Below are 16,658 nucleotides of genomic sequence, written 5' to 3'. Positions count from 1 at the left end.
ACAGGATATATGAATGTCAAACTTTCTCAACTTAGAGTAGGTTTGTAGAAAATGTGTGCAACATTTATATCTCCAAATAAGTTTATTATAAAAGTATATTCAACGATCTATCTAATGATACAAAATTTGTATTATAAATATTAATATTCTTTTATATATAATTGGTCAAAGTTAAAAAAGGCTAACTTCTCGAAAAGCGAAAATGACTTCTATTTTGGGATACAGGGAATTGTTACGAGTACAAGGACGTTTGGTTAGCGTACGCACGCCTTTCTTTTAACAAACTGGGCAGGTTGAGCTGCCACTTTATTGGTAAAGAAGAGATCTAGTCTGGGCTACGACTAATTAATACAACTCTAGCAACCTAGACAGGCTCTATTCGGAGTGGGCTAAAGTTTAGTCCTTATCACATCGAATATTTGGAGGCTAATTAGAAGGACTAGACATAAGCTAATTATAAAACTAATTGCAGAAACCCTGGACTAATTTGCGAGACGAAACTATTAAGCCTAATTAATCCATCATTAGCACCACATTGTCAAATCTAGACTAATTAGACTTAATAGATTCTTATCGTAAATTAGCCTCCGTCTGTGTAATTAGTTTTGTAATTAACCTGTATTTAATAGTCCTAATTGGTATCAAAGATCCGATGTGACAGGACAAAGTTTAGCTCCCATAAAACAAACACCAAGAATTGGCGAGTGGCGACCCATCACAATCATGCATACTCCCTCTGTTAAGAAAACAACGTTGCTATGGAATTCATAACCGTTAATATTTTCGACTAAATTTCTAAAAAACATTAGGGACCTTTTGGATCCTTTCATTTTGGATAATTGGAATCTACTTAATGGATTAGGTTATTTGGCTTGGAATTTGATATTCCACAACTTTCCCAAGTTCACATATAAGCCTATCTTGAATTCTACTCTGCAACTTATAGCATGTTCTTCAACTTACTTCCCTACACTAGAAATGCAACATATATGCCTAATAATAGTATACAAATATATTTCATATACAACCATATTAGCTTAATTAATTTGTGTCTAAATACTAGTGCCATCAGTTGGACATCCTATGCCGATGTCCATGATAATAGCCTACCTCTGCACCAATGACTACCTCCTCTGCATCCCTACACCAACACCATACCCGCTGACAAGCATGCATGAGGACTTCAGCAGCCCTAGGGACGTTTATGGTCATTAGACATAGGTCAGTACTGTTTAAGTGCAATGAAGCGTCATTATACACACGTAGGTATTGATTAAGTGCAATTATGGCTTAATACTGCGATTAGTTTCTCAGTGATTAGGATAATTAAAGTCCTAAATAGGTATATATAAGATCTAACATTTGCTATTAGAGCCATCTTATACTAATCTAAGAACCCTAATATCTGATTAAGTTTTACTTAGACTCTGATAGATTAGGTATATTAATAGTTTTTAAAAGCATTTGAAATTTTTATGGAAAATCATCATACCCTGGGATCATATATGTTGTCATGAAAATATGGAGATTTTGTAATAAAGTTTTGATATTATTACATTTGTCTATGCTAATTCCACAAAATAAAGGAAAGATTCTACAACACCAAAACATGTTGTCGTGCAAGTTTGTACAATTTACTAACCAAGTTTTGATATTATTACAATTATTCTTCGGTAATTCCATAAAATAATTGGAATAATATATAAATCTAGCAATGACATTCAATATAATGCCACAACATATTTTGCTCCCATAAGCATTCACCCAAATATATTAGATTATTTTAATAAAGTGCAACTCTACACTGTTCACAAATAAACACATCTCTCACAAAGTTCTAGTGACTGTGAGAGATGTACCCATTTTTGAACAATGTATAGTACCAATTTGTTAAAATTATTTGAAAACTTTATGCAATGATCATACACCAAAATCATGTAGTCATGAAAGTTTCTAGAATTTCCTATGGTAATTCAAAAAAGTAATTGAAACAATATCTAAATTTACCCCGAAAATTATACAAACCATCATGGAAACATAATTCGGCCCATAAGAATGGCCCAAAAAATTCATACCATTTTGATAAGTCATGACGTATCCATTCATGAACTATGCATGGACGTCAAATCGGCGTTCCTCAACGGCGACCTCAAGGAGGAGGTGTATGTTGCTCAACTGCCCGACTTCGTCGACAAGCTCTGGCCTGACAAGGTGCTGCGCCTCCACAAGGTGCTCTACAGACGTCGACAAGCCCCCCCCCCCCGTGCTCTAGCATAGTGAGAACGAGCACACTTGTACACCTGCGGGAAGGCTTAGAAGCAGCTGATCGTCGGTGTTTATGTCAGCGATCTCATCATCATGGGCATGCGTTCAAGGAGAACATGAAGGGGTGATTCCTACTGAGCAACCTGAGCAAACTCTCGTACTACCTCGGCATCGATGTGTGCGAGGAGCGATCGGGGATCACAATCTCTCAGGAACGCTACGCGCGCAAGCTGCTAGAAAGGGCCGGTGATAAGGAACCTCTTTGAGGGTGGCCCAATCTTCACGATAGTAGGTCGAAGAACCGAAGATAACTTGTTTCGAATAGCGGGATAACTAGCTTTATACTTGTCTAAGGTTGGATGCCACCAAGTGACGGGGAGAGAGGCACCAAAACCGTGAAGATTTCGACTCGACCTCCAAACAACTGTAGAACCACAATGTGGAACTAATCTACACAAAATGGTGCAGCCGTACTGACAAACTGTAGAGCACGAACTAGCGTATCCCAAAGAAGTATCTTCACAAGTCCGAGAAGAACAAGGAACAACACAGAGTTAAATGCATCGTAGGCCCTTGAACTTGTCTTGGGGTGCCACTTAGGTCCACAAACTCTCAAATCATACTTCTGGCACCCTAATGTTGTTTAAGTATGCCACTTAGGTCCATAACTCATCGGAAGCAAGGTTTTGGCCGACGTGGCGTGGATAGCGTGGCGCTGACTGGGTCCAAGCGCATGTGAGCCACGCATGAGCCTGGTTTGGGGCGTGCAAATAAGCAGAGAGGCCACCCAGTTCTCCTGTTCTCCTCCATTTCCCCTCCTCTTACTTTTCCCTTCTCTGTCTCTGTCTCTCTACCCGAACTCACTCTCCAAGCCGCTGCCACCGCTGCCTTGTCGATCTACTCCATGGCGCCACCAGGGAGCACGTCATGCTCCAATAGGCATGCGAGCGGCCTTCCCCTCATCCTGTGCACCGAATGTGGCGGTCGAATGGTGGTGAGGCGCGTTTCCACGCAGCCATGGAGTGCAGGGAAAGTATTCTACTGTTGCCCAGACCATAAGGTGGGTTAGGGTTTGATGATTCAAATCTTTGGCACCTGGATTGTTGTGTCCTTGTTGCAATTGAGTTGGATTTGGTTATTTTGGCAGAGGGATGGCAGCGGGTGTCCATTTTTTTTACTAGGAAGCAGACTACATCAAGCACATCTTAAAGATGCTGAAGGAAGGCGGCAATGGCACATGTGAAGCTCAGTCCAAAGGAGAATCAAACCTACGTCCCTATGCTGGCCTGGACAATGCAATGGCCAACAAAGCTCAAATCAAGGGAAGGACCAAGACGTAGTTCATTTGCTGAATGTGATATGTGTTCTCTATGTGTGTGTATAGTGTTTGCACTTGTGTTAGTTGTGGTTGTTCAGTTGTGCAAATAAACTCAGTCACAACTGTGTAAGAGTACTCATTGTGTAATGTGAACATCAGAAGCAATGGAAACCATCCTTTTTATCTCAATTTTCCATCTATTTCATAGTTCACCTGATAGCAGTAATAGCATCCATGTGCACATACACTGCTTTGGTTAGTGATTCATGTGATGATCTAAACAAAAGACTATTGCCACCATCTCAAACATTGTTCTAGGGCCATGATAAGCTTTACAAAAGATTGTACAACACAATCTAAAGCCTTATGCTGGTGTTAAACAAAAGCACAGAAGGACTACACAAAAGCACAAAAGGACTTGTCATCTTCTACTACTGGTCTTCTTCTTCTTAGGGTCTCCTCCCTTCTTCTGCTGACCTTTGGACTTGTCACCCTGCTTGGCACTTCTCTTATATGCCGTTGACCTCCCTAGCTTTGTTGCAGTTGTAGGTGGCAGTGGTCTTGTGGTTGGCAGGTTTGTTCCAATGAATGTAGAGGCTGGCATGGGTTCCTGTTGCCTCATCATGCTGCTGGTTTGTGAAGATAGAAAGAAAACAAATGTTTGTTAAATGTGACAATAGTAGTTGTTAAAGCATAGTGTCCTACCTCTTCTTCTAGCTATGAAAGCATAGCGTTTGTTAACTGTGACAGTAGTAGTGTGTTGGTTTCTGGAAAATGAATGGCAACCTGCAAGCATAGACAGTTAGCTATGCAAGCATAGTGTAAAATTAGTGTATTATGAGTAAAATATTTGGTCAGTCCATACTACCTGTGTAATCACGGGTTCTTCATCTAAGTTGTTATCCATTTGCTATGTAGGGTCCTCTTCTTGTGGTTCTTCCATAGTTTTCCTCACAGGCTGCAGTTCTTATCAATTCTGAAAGATTCCAAGTACTTATCAGTTCTGAAAGATTCCAAGTACTTATCAACAAGCCAATTGGATGTGCACCTCTTTAATACCCACTTCTTGTGGCAGTTGTGCTCACCACAAAAGGTATTTATCATCATTCCATGAGCCCTCATATCATCTGAAGCATACAAATTCTAAGGACATCCTTTCTCACATACGGCTCACAGCCTCTTCTTCTCATTCATTGGCATCTTAAAATGCACCCTGTGCTTCAAACTATATTCTGTAATAGCCTTTCTTAGCAACTCTATAGACTCAAAGATCATTTCTACTTTGAACAATGGATTGACCAAGTCTTCATGCTTGAATGACTTGAAATTGAATGTGACATTGTTTTCAGCATCAGAGTTTGGAACCATTAACCCCTCATCATCAGTTGAGAAATCCTCATCACCTCTGCTCACCACAACTTGAGCTCTCTTTCCCTTGGGTACCTTCTTTCCCTTGGCAACTCCTTGATCAACCACTTGGTCATCAACATTATCCATGAATAGATCATCATCTTCATTAGCCAGATCATAATCACTATCTTCAAAATTCGAGTCATCTTCACTAGAACTATATTGCACATCATCTTCATAAGTTGCATCCACATCATCAGGAATATTGTTCATGTTCCTGTTCTGTACTCCCACTCTACACATTATTGGGTTTGCCACAATGTCATCCCAATCCAAGCTAGCTAGAGGGTCATCATGATCAGCATACAGAACAAATGTCCTCACTCTACCTACCAGAGAGGCCATCACCAAGGTATCTGAGTCACTAAAAATCAACCTAATGCCATCTGAAATGTCTTTCTCAGGTAAAAGCTAGTACATCTTCAAATTTGGGTTCTTCGGGTAGTGAAGCATGAACAACAACTCATTAAACCACACTGGAGACCAAGTGTTTGCTTCATAATGATCAAAGCAGTGAACTTTCCCACCAACATAGGCCCGATTAACTCCTGTTCCAGTAAAAAAAACCTCCATGATTCATCTCAACCGTGAACTCACCACTATCAACTCCTAAAATTGGAAATATTGCTAACAAATTAGGGAAGATTCATACAAACCAAGCCATCTAGCATTATTGGGAGAAATAACAGTTCAATCCCAAACCCTAGACGAACCAAAATCAGAAAAGATGGTAAACATTTGCCATTCTGATTCACAACACCATCTAACTACATTCAATGCGAAGACCAAGATTACCACAAAATGAGCTCAAGGGGATTCACTCACCATACACAGGTCGGCCTTGCCCTTTCGGCTGCAACACCGCCACCATTGTGCAGATTCACCGCGACCACCGTGGGAATCTGCACACCACCGGGCTTCGGCGTCACTCCTCCGCCGTGTTGGCCTCCTAACTCGCTGGCAATTGCCTCCACTAGCGGGCGCCCCATGTGCTCCCCGCGAGTTCGTGTGTCCGTGACGGCGAACTCGAAGTGGTGAAGTACTGGGAACTGCATATGAAACGAAGTTAGGGGCCTCTCTGCTTATTTGCACGCCCCAAACCAGGCTCACGCGCGGCTCACGTGCGCTTGGACCCAGTCAGCGCCACGCTGTCCACGCCACGTCGGCCAAAACCTTGCTTCCGATGAGTTATGGACCTAAGTGGCATACTTAAACAACATTAGGGTGCCAGAAGTACGATTTGAGAGTTTGTAGACCTAAGTGGCACCCCAAGACAAGTTCAAGGGCCTACGATGCATTTAACTCAACAACAAAGGTATAAAACTGCAGTATTGGGGTTTTGTTGGGTGATGGTATGGATTATGGACTCATGGCACACTGTAAAAATATATGTTGCTATCTGCTACTGAACATTTATGTTTTTTAGGGAGTATTGTGGATTGGAACTTGCTTGTCCTCTATAATTTCAGCTCGCTTAAGATAGTTTATGCTATAACATTGCATATTGAATTCATGAAGCCGCTGTGGAGACGTGCGTTCTCGGTGGGTTGAGTTGACCTACTTAGTTGTGAGCTGAGTACAAGGATGTTTTCTTAGCGTATACCTTTTTTTTAACGAACCTTTAGTTGTCAACTACCGCTTTATCTATAAGGCCTTGTTCGTTTTCTTAGGAATGAAACTGTAGCAGGAACGGTTCTAGGAGGGGAACAAGTGAGATCCAGGTGATTTGGTTCCGGATGTCAAGAGACAAGGAAGCAAACCTAGCCGTAGATCACATAGAATGTCTAAAACGGTTTGGATTCTATTCCAGGCCAAGCTTAACCGAAAGGCAATCTTTGTTGGGCGGGTTTTTGTTCCAGGTCGTTCTGATCTGGGCGGATTGGGTCTCGTTCCGGGCGGTTCCGTAAGAAACAAACGATACCTAAATAAGCTTATGCCCATCGGCCAACTATGAAACAATATATCATTCATACTCGGTGCTTGCCACAACGTTACAATTATGCATGCCTGGTACATCTTCATGTGTTTCACTACAGAAAATTAAAGAACATGACGTGTTGACTTCTATGAAATGAATTCTTAATTACAATCTAACACCTACAACTGCCATACACAACACAGGTTTCAGTCCAAGAAGTAACACTGTTGTAGTGATATAAAACTGGATCATCCAGACATAACTGACATATACAGAAGAAGATTTTGAAGACATCTCATTGTTTACGATAATATCTGCAGAAACATGACTAAGAAAAGGGCCAAAACCTGTCATCAAACAAGATAATAGCAGACTCATCAATACCACGTATATATGAAGCATATATGCTGCAGATGTTCATAGAAAATTTACACGCTCTGACGTGGCTGAATAACAAAAATCAAATTAATCACATTGTTGATTCAAACGCTTCTACACATGAAACCACAACCAGCACATAGGACGTACTGGTCCTGAATTATATGCAAAAGGTTACATCATGGCAAGTAAATGTACATTACAGAGCTGGAACATTGATTCCCTGAGTTCGAACATATGTCTACTTATCGCATGGTCCATTGGACTTTATTGTAAACATATTTGGCAGAAATTAACTCCTTACTGCCATCATGGTAGAACAAACACATTGACATACCATGTTCACATGTACTGCATATCATGTGCTGGTCACACACATCAGCACATCTATATCCAAATGTTCAAATTGTCAAGGAGCAAGATAAATCAGATCATGCACAGTCAGTGCCAACCAAGCAGAATGCTTACATTACACAAAATTAAAATCGACGCATAGGTAGCATCATACAACAGAAAATCCATCTCCTGCCCAACCTAACCTTTTAGCTTCTATGTCTGCTGCAGTCTAGAAAAAAACACCTACACGCGAGACCCGTCTCAATTTCGTGACAACCAACTCTGCAATGGCATAGAAGAACAGAGGGCCAAACCCCATTTTAGATCAGCAACCATGCAGCCTACATTTACATTATGGGCCAAAACCTGTATTTAGATCAGCATCCATGTAATTAACAAACCCAAAATACTGGCATAGCTTGATGTTTTTTGCACCTAAGTCTTGTTTAGCCTATTTTATCTAGATTCAATACACTACTAGAAGTCCCTCTACAGAGTTGGGCAAAACACCTTTACAAAAGCGACCTGCTCAACCACCTCTGCGGGAGCGCCTGTGTAAATGGCAAACATGTCCATCTCTGAAATTCATGTTCATAGAAGCAGGTGTCTAATGATCCCCGCCTCTGCAAATCAATAAAAAAAAACAGTTCCGCCTGCATCACTGGGGTGCCACAAGCCATCGCCAACCAGAACCTTCTTGAGCCCAGTGCACCCTTTGTCCCTTTCCTTCTGCCGCTGCATCTTCTCCCAATTGTTCTTCTTGTTGTATTCCCGGCGGTGCACCCAGTCATCCAACTACAGGAGAACCACAAGGTAACAAGAACAGCATCAGCATACCGGTTAACAAGAACAAATAAAATCCTCCATGTACACAAACTAGAACTGGAATGCAGCACATATCATGGATAAATATTGAAGAAATCATCAATCTACTGAGATGAAACATGCATGCATGACGATCGGAGAATATGTGTATGCTTGTCCATCAAGATCACCTGTTGGAGAATATGTGAAGCAATCTCTAACAGACACAATATGTATGGATGATATCTGTTCTTCCGGTTAGTCAAAAAAATTAGACTTACTGATTTATTTGCCCATCACAAAAGAATATGTGCTGCCCCAGCTTTAAACAATCTGCGGTGGATCCAGGCCTAGATCGACTGAAGCTGCAACAGCAGACCCAAATTAATTCTGAGGCGTTCAGAGCAGAAGATTGTTCTGATTTAAACAAAAAATGTGGAGAGATACGTTTGGCCTCAGATTAGCATTTTGGCACATTAATCATGGCCGCCAATAACTCGGGCAAAAGATTGCCTGAAGCGCAAAAAAGTTACCGAGGCTCATGCCATAAGCTTGTCATCACCGGCAATGCATGACTCAAATCTAAGAAGTCCTCTGTGTAAGAAATCGCCTCTGTAATCCGCGTGAGACACTGCCTCTGTAATTGGACAGCCTCATAAGAAGGTCATCTCTGAAAATGACCTTATTTTAAGAGATGGTCTTTTTAAGGTGCCTGCATCTGAAAATCTATTCAGAGAGGCAGGGAGAGACTATTGGCCCCCAGACAATTTTTAGAGGCAATGGAATAAAATGTCCGCCTCTGTAAATAAAATGTCCGTCTCCTGAAATCATTTTTGTAGTAGTGTTGTTGCACAATACGTGTACAGTCTATAGCAAATAAGACTTAGAAAGCAAGAACAGAAAAGATCATCTGATCCTGAAATTAGAAAAATAGAAAAGTGACTATTACTTATGCAAGATGATTTAGTAATATCTCTTTCCCATATAACACTATTTAATAAACAGACAATCAAATGTAGGTAGTATATGATTAGAAGAGCCACCCTGGTGATGTCTGAAAACCTCTGGATTAAGTGAAGATATGGTAAATTGCTCAGATGCTGACCCAGTGCCCATCCCATTCATATAATAGTATTTCAGGATATTTTGATCAAACACATATTCTGTGCATTAAATGCATCAGCAAAGCATTGTAAGTTCACACTGTACCCAAAAACCATTACGTAGGGCACTTTATGCTTGCCACCGATAAACTAAATCATGAAAATTCTCTAGAATGAATGACCTCAATAGTAGTTCTATTATTAGCATAAGTAAGTAAGACATACGTGTACAGAAAACAGGCAGCTTTCGATTTATGCACGATAAATAACCATTGTCAAATAATTATAAGCACATACTGGTGGAACGAATACATGACCATACAACAACTACAGCAAAAAAAAGAATCTACTACAGCATTTATTTCAACGCCTTCTCCTCACCAAACAATTATACCCTAATAATGAAATATTTTGATTCGTGAACTATATGTAACAAGGAACATGAATCGTGTTAGGTGTTATTGTGTCGATGACATACAACATGAAGTCCCAAACACCTTCATACGCATTCCACGGTCTATTGAACTTCTATCAATATCTTCAGTCATACACACTCACCAGAAATTAACTCATTACCTCATTGGGGCACGAGCGCGGCGAGGTGGAGATCGGTATCAGCGGAGGAGACGCGGTCGTCAGCGAAGTCGCCCGACCGGAGCGCGTCGGGGAGGCCGCTTGCGAGGGAAGGAGCGCTCGCGCAGGGCGGTTGAAGACTCGGAGTCGGCCAGTGTCGCTGCAGCGGACACGATGGAGGAGAGCCGAAGACTGCGAGAAGGACTCCCACCAGGACGGGCCGGGGAAGAGGCCGAGGCGGTGGCGGTGGCGGAGCTGTACGGCGAGAAAGGCCATGTGAGATCTGTGTGAGGCTCTGAGCCGTGTGGAATGGATGATTTGGTGGTCTCCCGAGACAAGTAAAGCACGGAGAAGGTAGGTGAGTGGGCCGCTGATAACATTCTCGATCCATTTTCATAGTGGGCCAACTGGGCTGACATAAAGTAAGGATGCAAGTGGCAGCCGTTTTGGTATTTTATAGGTCGAAGTAGTTTAGCCTGTTCTTCCCCTAGACTAGATTAGTTGTACGTGGCAGCATTGTAATTCATTTTATCAAGTTTCGGGTCACACACAATGACCAAGAATATATAGAACTTGAATCTCTATAGATAAGGTCTATTGTTTGATCTTGGTAAGGACCGACCCGTCTTTGTTGTTGGTCTGGTAGAAGTGTCAAAAAGAATTGAAAGAGTCTTAAGTTGTCTTGAAAGAAATGGAGTAAAAGGAACTGCTTAGATGATGCTAAACACTGGGATCGGGTCGGACTCGGCTTGGGCCAATAAAAAATTGTCATGTCAAAAATTTTGGTCCAACCTCGACGCACTAGCAGATGGGATTAGATCAGGTTTTACTACTTTGGGTCAGCTTTCTCAGGTTGGATCGGGTCATGGGTCTAGAATCATAACTCAGAATCTGACCCGACATACCAGCCAGTTATGTCAGGTCAAAAAAATTTGGAAGGTCGAGTTAGGTGGCCCATGATCAAAATTCATATCCACATGGTTGAGGGCGTCTGTCCGTCCGGACGGACCAACCCCCGCATGCACGTGACGACCAAGAAAAAAAACGGGGCGTTTAGTTGCAGACAGGCGGGGCCTGCACTGGTCCTTTTCTACAGGGCAGCGCATGGGAGCATGGGTGGCTTCTCGTTTGGCGTGGGGTGCATGCGGCGCGGGGCAGCTCAATGGGAGCTCGTGCGGCCACTCATTCTGCGTGGGGCGCGGGGCAGCGCATTTGGCCTCGCTCGGCGTGGGGTGCATGCAACACGTGGGGGCCTGTGCATGCGCTGCGACCAGAGAGAAGGAGCGGCAGAGAGAAGGAGCGTGGGGCCCACATACTCTTTGGCACTAGCTCCGTATGTTTAGATGTATATTTCATATGTTTCATTTGGATGTTGCATGTGTTTCATCCGGATGTTGTATGTGTTTTATCTGGACGTTGCATATGTTGCAATGGTTATACAAGTATGTTGCAAGTGTTATTTCAAATGTTTCATCTGTTTTAGGCGTATGTTGCAAGTGTTTTATTTGGATGTTGCATATGTTTTAGTGGCTATATACATATGTTGCAAGTGTCTATTCAAAATGGTCCATCTGTTTCGGATGTATGTTGCAAATGTTTTAATCTGGATGTTGCATATGTTGCAGTTGCTATACACATATATTGTAAGCGTATGTTGCAAATGTTTCCTGTTTCAGACGTATGTTGCAGAAGTGCTTCATGTTGTAGCATTAGCTGGCGCAGTAAGCAGTCGTATGCGGAGGCGGTCCCTGCGGGCGCAGTGGTCCCCACGTGCATGGCAAGCGAAGCGGGCGTGGGTGGTCCTCACCTGCATGCGCATCAAACGCACAATTGCATGCGTAGACACACCAACTTGCTAGGGTAGGTGTGCAGGCTCAGCAGTTGCATGCGGCATGCGGGGGCGGATGTGCAAGCGTGGTAGTTGCCTGCAGGGCAGGCTTAGCAGCAAGCGTGGCAGGCGGGACGGGCGCAGCAGGCGGTGCGGGCGGGCGTCCGGGCATTAGCCATGCCTGTGCATAAAGCATGCATGGCACGCTAAACCTTTGGCCACAAAACAAACCGATGGCCTATTTGATTGATGCTTAGCTTTCCCACAAAGTTCAAAGAAAATTAAGATTAAATAAACTACCGCATTCACAAAAATTGTAGCCAAAAAATCCTGTGCCATGATTGTAGCAAAGTTTAGCATCTCTTTTTTTGGCGGAGAAGAGAGGGCCTTTATTATTAATCAGCAATATAGTTATAATCTTGAGCAATAATATACTCCAAAATGACTATAATATGTGTGCATATGGCTAAGAAAGTTTCGCATGCTAGTTCTCGCATGAACTCTAGTGACTTGGGGTGTGGAAAGTTGTGGACATGAACCAAATGCAGCCTGCTGCCAATTAAATAATGACAAAATTACTACACATATTAATAGACTTGGTGAAAGGAATTTTGTACAGGGACATAAGTCTAATACAAAATGCTAGTTGAAGTATTGCACTATATATAAACTATAAAGATGTCCTAAACCATTTATATTTGTATAATATATTCTTTCTTACCATCAGTTTCTCAACTATCCAAGTGACCTACCTATATGTATCTACTCATGAAACTCCAAATGCTTGTCATCTTAAGGGCGTGACAGCAATGGGCATGCATGCCATGAGCCTGTGCGAACTCCAAACCAATAATAATTCAAGCTCTTGGTGATCTATTCCGAAAGATACTATATGTACTATGATTAACATCTGTCGGTCTAAATTATTTTTTTTTCAGAAATTTAGACTAATCTTAAAGTTGTACCGGGGAGCACTAACAATTTTGACCACTAGCAATTGTCAGTTTAAGTTGTATTATCGAGAACACAAGCTTGTCAATACACCCAAATTAGCTTCATTTTCTTGCGTCAATATAAGAAAAATGGGGGCTGAAAATCATCTACCTAACCAGAAAAATGAAAATTCATTTTAACAACTTATGCGAATCTGTAACGACTACAGCTCACCACTCTACCTAACAGTGGCAGAGCTTAAACAACATCCTAAAAGGGGGCCACTAACAATACATGCATGATGCATGAACTCAATTAACCATGGATTACTGTGTGTATGTTTATTAAGAAGAATTAAGAATTTAGGCACGGTCATGGCATAAGTTGGTCTTACCTATTCTTCGCCCCTGCTAATAGACTTCCTTTTGTGATAGTGACCATATATACACTATAGTTGAGCATCTCTACTAGATTGAGAAAACAAGATTGTATAAAACAAGAGAAGTGTGCAGCATCATATTGAGAAAAGATTCATGCCCTTTCCATTCGTGTTAGTGGCCATATTTATTGTCACCTTCTTCATCTCTCCTCTCTTTTCTCATGTTCATCTCTCCCTTCCCTCAAAAGCCATAACCACCCCCTCGTACTCCGTCAAGCGAGCGGCCTCGTCTGGGCATAGCCATCACTAGCGACGGCCGAGCGGTGCTGCTCTCCCATGTGGTCTCACTACACGGCAGTCGACGGTAGCATGGTCTCTCTCCTGGTCTCGCCCACCCATGTCGCGACATGGTTGGAGGCCAACACGGCAAGCCCACATGGTGGCCAGCCTTGCTTGCCGTTGTGGAGGTCGGCGCTACTTGCCTGCCGATCACCCAATCGCCCTCCATGTGGCTTCTGGGCTTGGTGATTGACTCGGCAGAATGGCCAGCCCGCACGCTCACTGCCTAGCACAGTGAAACAGTTATTAGCCCACGCGCTACACAACTCCCCAATGTGGCTCTTTGTCGCCACCTCCAGCCTTCTTGGTCGTCGTGTCTCTAGCTGCTGCCTTGACGTCGTGACCGCCACTTTTGCCACATCTCTAGCCACTACACACCACTGCTTGCGGGGAGGGTAAGGGAAGGGGGGTTCATTTGATCTGCCTTTGAGGGTTGAGGGGGTGGTTTTCTCAATTAATAAAAAATAGAGTAAGGAGATTAGAAATGGGTCTGGTGGAGTTTACTCTTTGCCTTCAATCTTTATTATCACTAGCTACAAAAAAGGGGATCATTTTATTCTTAATCCCATGAAGATGCTATAACATCTCTCAGTTCTCATGTTGATCTTAAGCGTAATGAACATCCTTTTACCGGCTCGCTTGATTTTGAGTGTTTCAAGGTAGGTTTGAACTACTTATATTTGAATCAAGTTACTGTAATAAATTATACTTCCGCACTATAATTTGTAAACCACTTCTATTGTAACCCTATGTATCAATGTGTTGTACTCTATCCCAGACTACGATATATGGTGTCATCCAGGTCCTTCAGGACCCTCAACAGGATGCCGGCCATCACAATTGAGCTCTTATAAATTGGATAGTTCTGTCATGGGAGATTTCTGGGATTTGGTCCGAAACATCTGAACTTCTGCAAAATTCACCTATTTCAGTGAGGGCTAAAACAACATCGCACCAGTCAAAAAGTTGAACAAAATTTGAACTTTTAGTCTAGTGTCTAAAGTTCAAACAAACTCGCAAGTTCTTCTTTCACCGTAGAAGTGCAAACTTCTCCTAATCATTAGTTTCCTCTTTAATTATGCCGGCCTCTTGATCAAATTTTGGCAAAAATTTAGCAAATTATTAGCTAAACATCACTACTACAAAAAGCATTTTTAGGGGCGGCTGGTAACCCTTTGTAGGGGCGGTTTAGCCAGCCGCCCCTACCGAACCGTCTCTACAAATCATGCATTTATAGGGGCGGTTCCCAGGCCGCCCCTACAAATCGATTTATAGGGGCGGTTGGTGATTGAGCCGCCCCTACAAATCGATTTGTAGGGGCGGCTGGTATTACAAACCGCCCCTACAAATCTATTTGTAGGGGCGGCTCAAGAACCAACCGCCCCTACAAATCTATTTGTAGGGGCGGCTGTAGTGCCAGCCGCCTCTATAATACCTGTTTGTAGGGGCGGTTCAATCTAGAACCGCCCCTACAGTACGTTTTCCCGTAAAAAAATTCAAATTTACAATTCAAATTCGACCAGAACTATTTGTTTCTGCGTATTCCATCCAGCATCCGCGTTGCCGAACGGCCCGCGACCAACGTTCCGAACCGCGTTCGCGTTGCCGAACGCCACGCGACCAACGTTCCGAACGCGACTACAAGCACAATAGTATTATATAAAGTACAATTACAAGTCCAATTCGTAATGATATATATATACAATCCATCATTAAATATACAAATTTCATACACATTGTTATCAACGTCTTAGAGCTAGCCTTTCAGTCTCACGAAGGTGTTGGTACTGAGGATTTGTACCTAAGTCAGACTCTCGATCATGGTAGGCGCCTCTGACGTGTACAATCTGGTCCAATATGAAGTTGCAAAGGTCGCCGACGAGCTCTAAGAGTTGGTCATCCTTGTATGGGTCTCTTTTCATTCCTTTCTCTTCTCTCCACTATAAGAAAACAAGTTTCAGTTTAGTATTTCATACCATTTATGAAGTTTTTATACTACGGGTGAAGAGCTTCAAACTTACCCTTAAGGGGTGTCTCCTGTAGGCACCGGTGTTACTCATCATAGAACATATATAGTATCCACAATGTACACTCCCAGGCCTCTGCTTGGAGCACTGTGTATTTTGCATATGAAAATATCAGGTAATGCTTTTGACAGCCATGTAACGGAGTACTGAAGAAGTAAGTTACACTTACCGCACATAGTGTTTTTATAGCCAGCTTTTCCTTCCTCGCTGGATCATGCCTTCCGTGATGATGAGAGACATAGAACCTAAATGCCCTGTTCGAATTATTTTAGCAAATACAACTTGTTAGTATGCATAAGTGAACGTTACAAGTATGTATACAGACATATAAGCTAATGAGGATTGTCGATATGTATACGTCTTGAGAATCGATATGAAGTCTTTGTATGTCGCCGGGTCCTTATCTATTGAATCAAAGACCCATGCCATGCTCTTCCCGACATCGACGGCTATACAAATCCAGTGGTTGCTGCATGGATTTAATCATAGAACTAGATAAGCTCTTTTACATCGAATAAAATATATCGAACATAGCTTTAAGTTATAGTTGAACTTACTCGAAGTTGTATGGTAGCCATATAGTAGAGTGTTGTTGGAGATTTTTGAAAGCCAGAGCAATGTATGCCGTAACCTTAAGGGACTCTTCCCTTAGCTTCGCACTACGGATGTGCTCTTTCTCCCGAAGAGTCTTTGCAGCTGCTAGCTCTTTAGCATCCAGTGTCCACCGTTTAGGGTAATTAAAATTTGTTTGGGCTATAGCTTGAGGGTCTACATACCCGGCTTTCACACTTGGCATTTGTTTGACAATGTGCACTTGCATTCTACAAATCACGGCGTGGGTTAGTTACAACAAAATTGAAAGATTACATTCATATCATATCAGAAGGACAAGTACTTACAGGCACCACGTGCGAATTAGATTCATCTCCATTTCTCCCAGGTGAAAGCATATGTGCATGTCATTGAAGTCAAAGACAATTTTCCCGGCTGGGCTTCCAAATGTGCCGGTGGGAAAGCATGCTTGTATGATATCTATGCTCGTTGGGA

The 16,658-nt window shown here is 42.4% G+C and overlaps 2 long non-coding RNA genes across 2 annotated transcripts; both read right to left on the bottom strand.

The window, feature by feature from the left end:
• Positions 1-7,741: 7,741 nt before the first annotated feature.
• Positions 7,742-10,393, bottom strand: LOC136481561 (uncharacterized). The gene is made up of 3 exons (XR_010764766.1): positions 10,109-10,393; positions 8,711-8,794; positions 7,742-8,420 (listed from the first exon to the last, which is right to left on the bottom strand). It is a non-coding gene; the product is annotated as an uncharacterized lncRNA (long non-coding RNA).
• A 4,827-nt stretch (positions 10,394-15,220) lies between these two features.
• Positions 15,221-16,231, bottom strand: LOC136482798 (uncharacterized). Its single transcript, XR_010765205.1, has 4 exons — positions 16,169-16,231; positions 15,970-16,080; positions 15,781-15,865; positions 15,221-15,524 (listed from the first exon to the last, which is right to left on the bottom strand). It is a non-coding gene; the product is annotated as an uncharacterized lncRNA (long non-coding RNA).
• Between the last annotated feature and the right edge of the window lie 427 nt (positions 16,232-16,658).

The sequence above is a fragment of the Miscanthus floridulus genome, chromosome 9 (assembly GCF_019320115.1).
Source record: "Miscanthus floridulus cultivar M001 chromosome 9, ASM1932011v1, whole genome shotgun sequence".
NCBI lineage: Eukaryota > Viridiplantae > Streptophyta > Magnoliopsida > Poales > Poaceae > Miscanthus > Miscanthus floridulus.
Note: the sequence above shows the minus strand (reverse complement) of the source record. Positions and strands in the feature narration are given on the sequence as shown.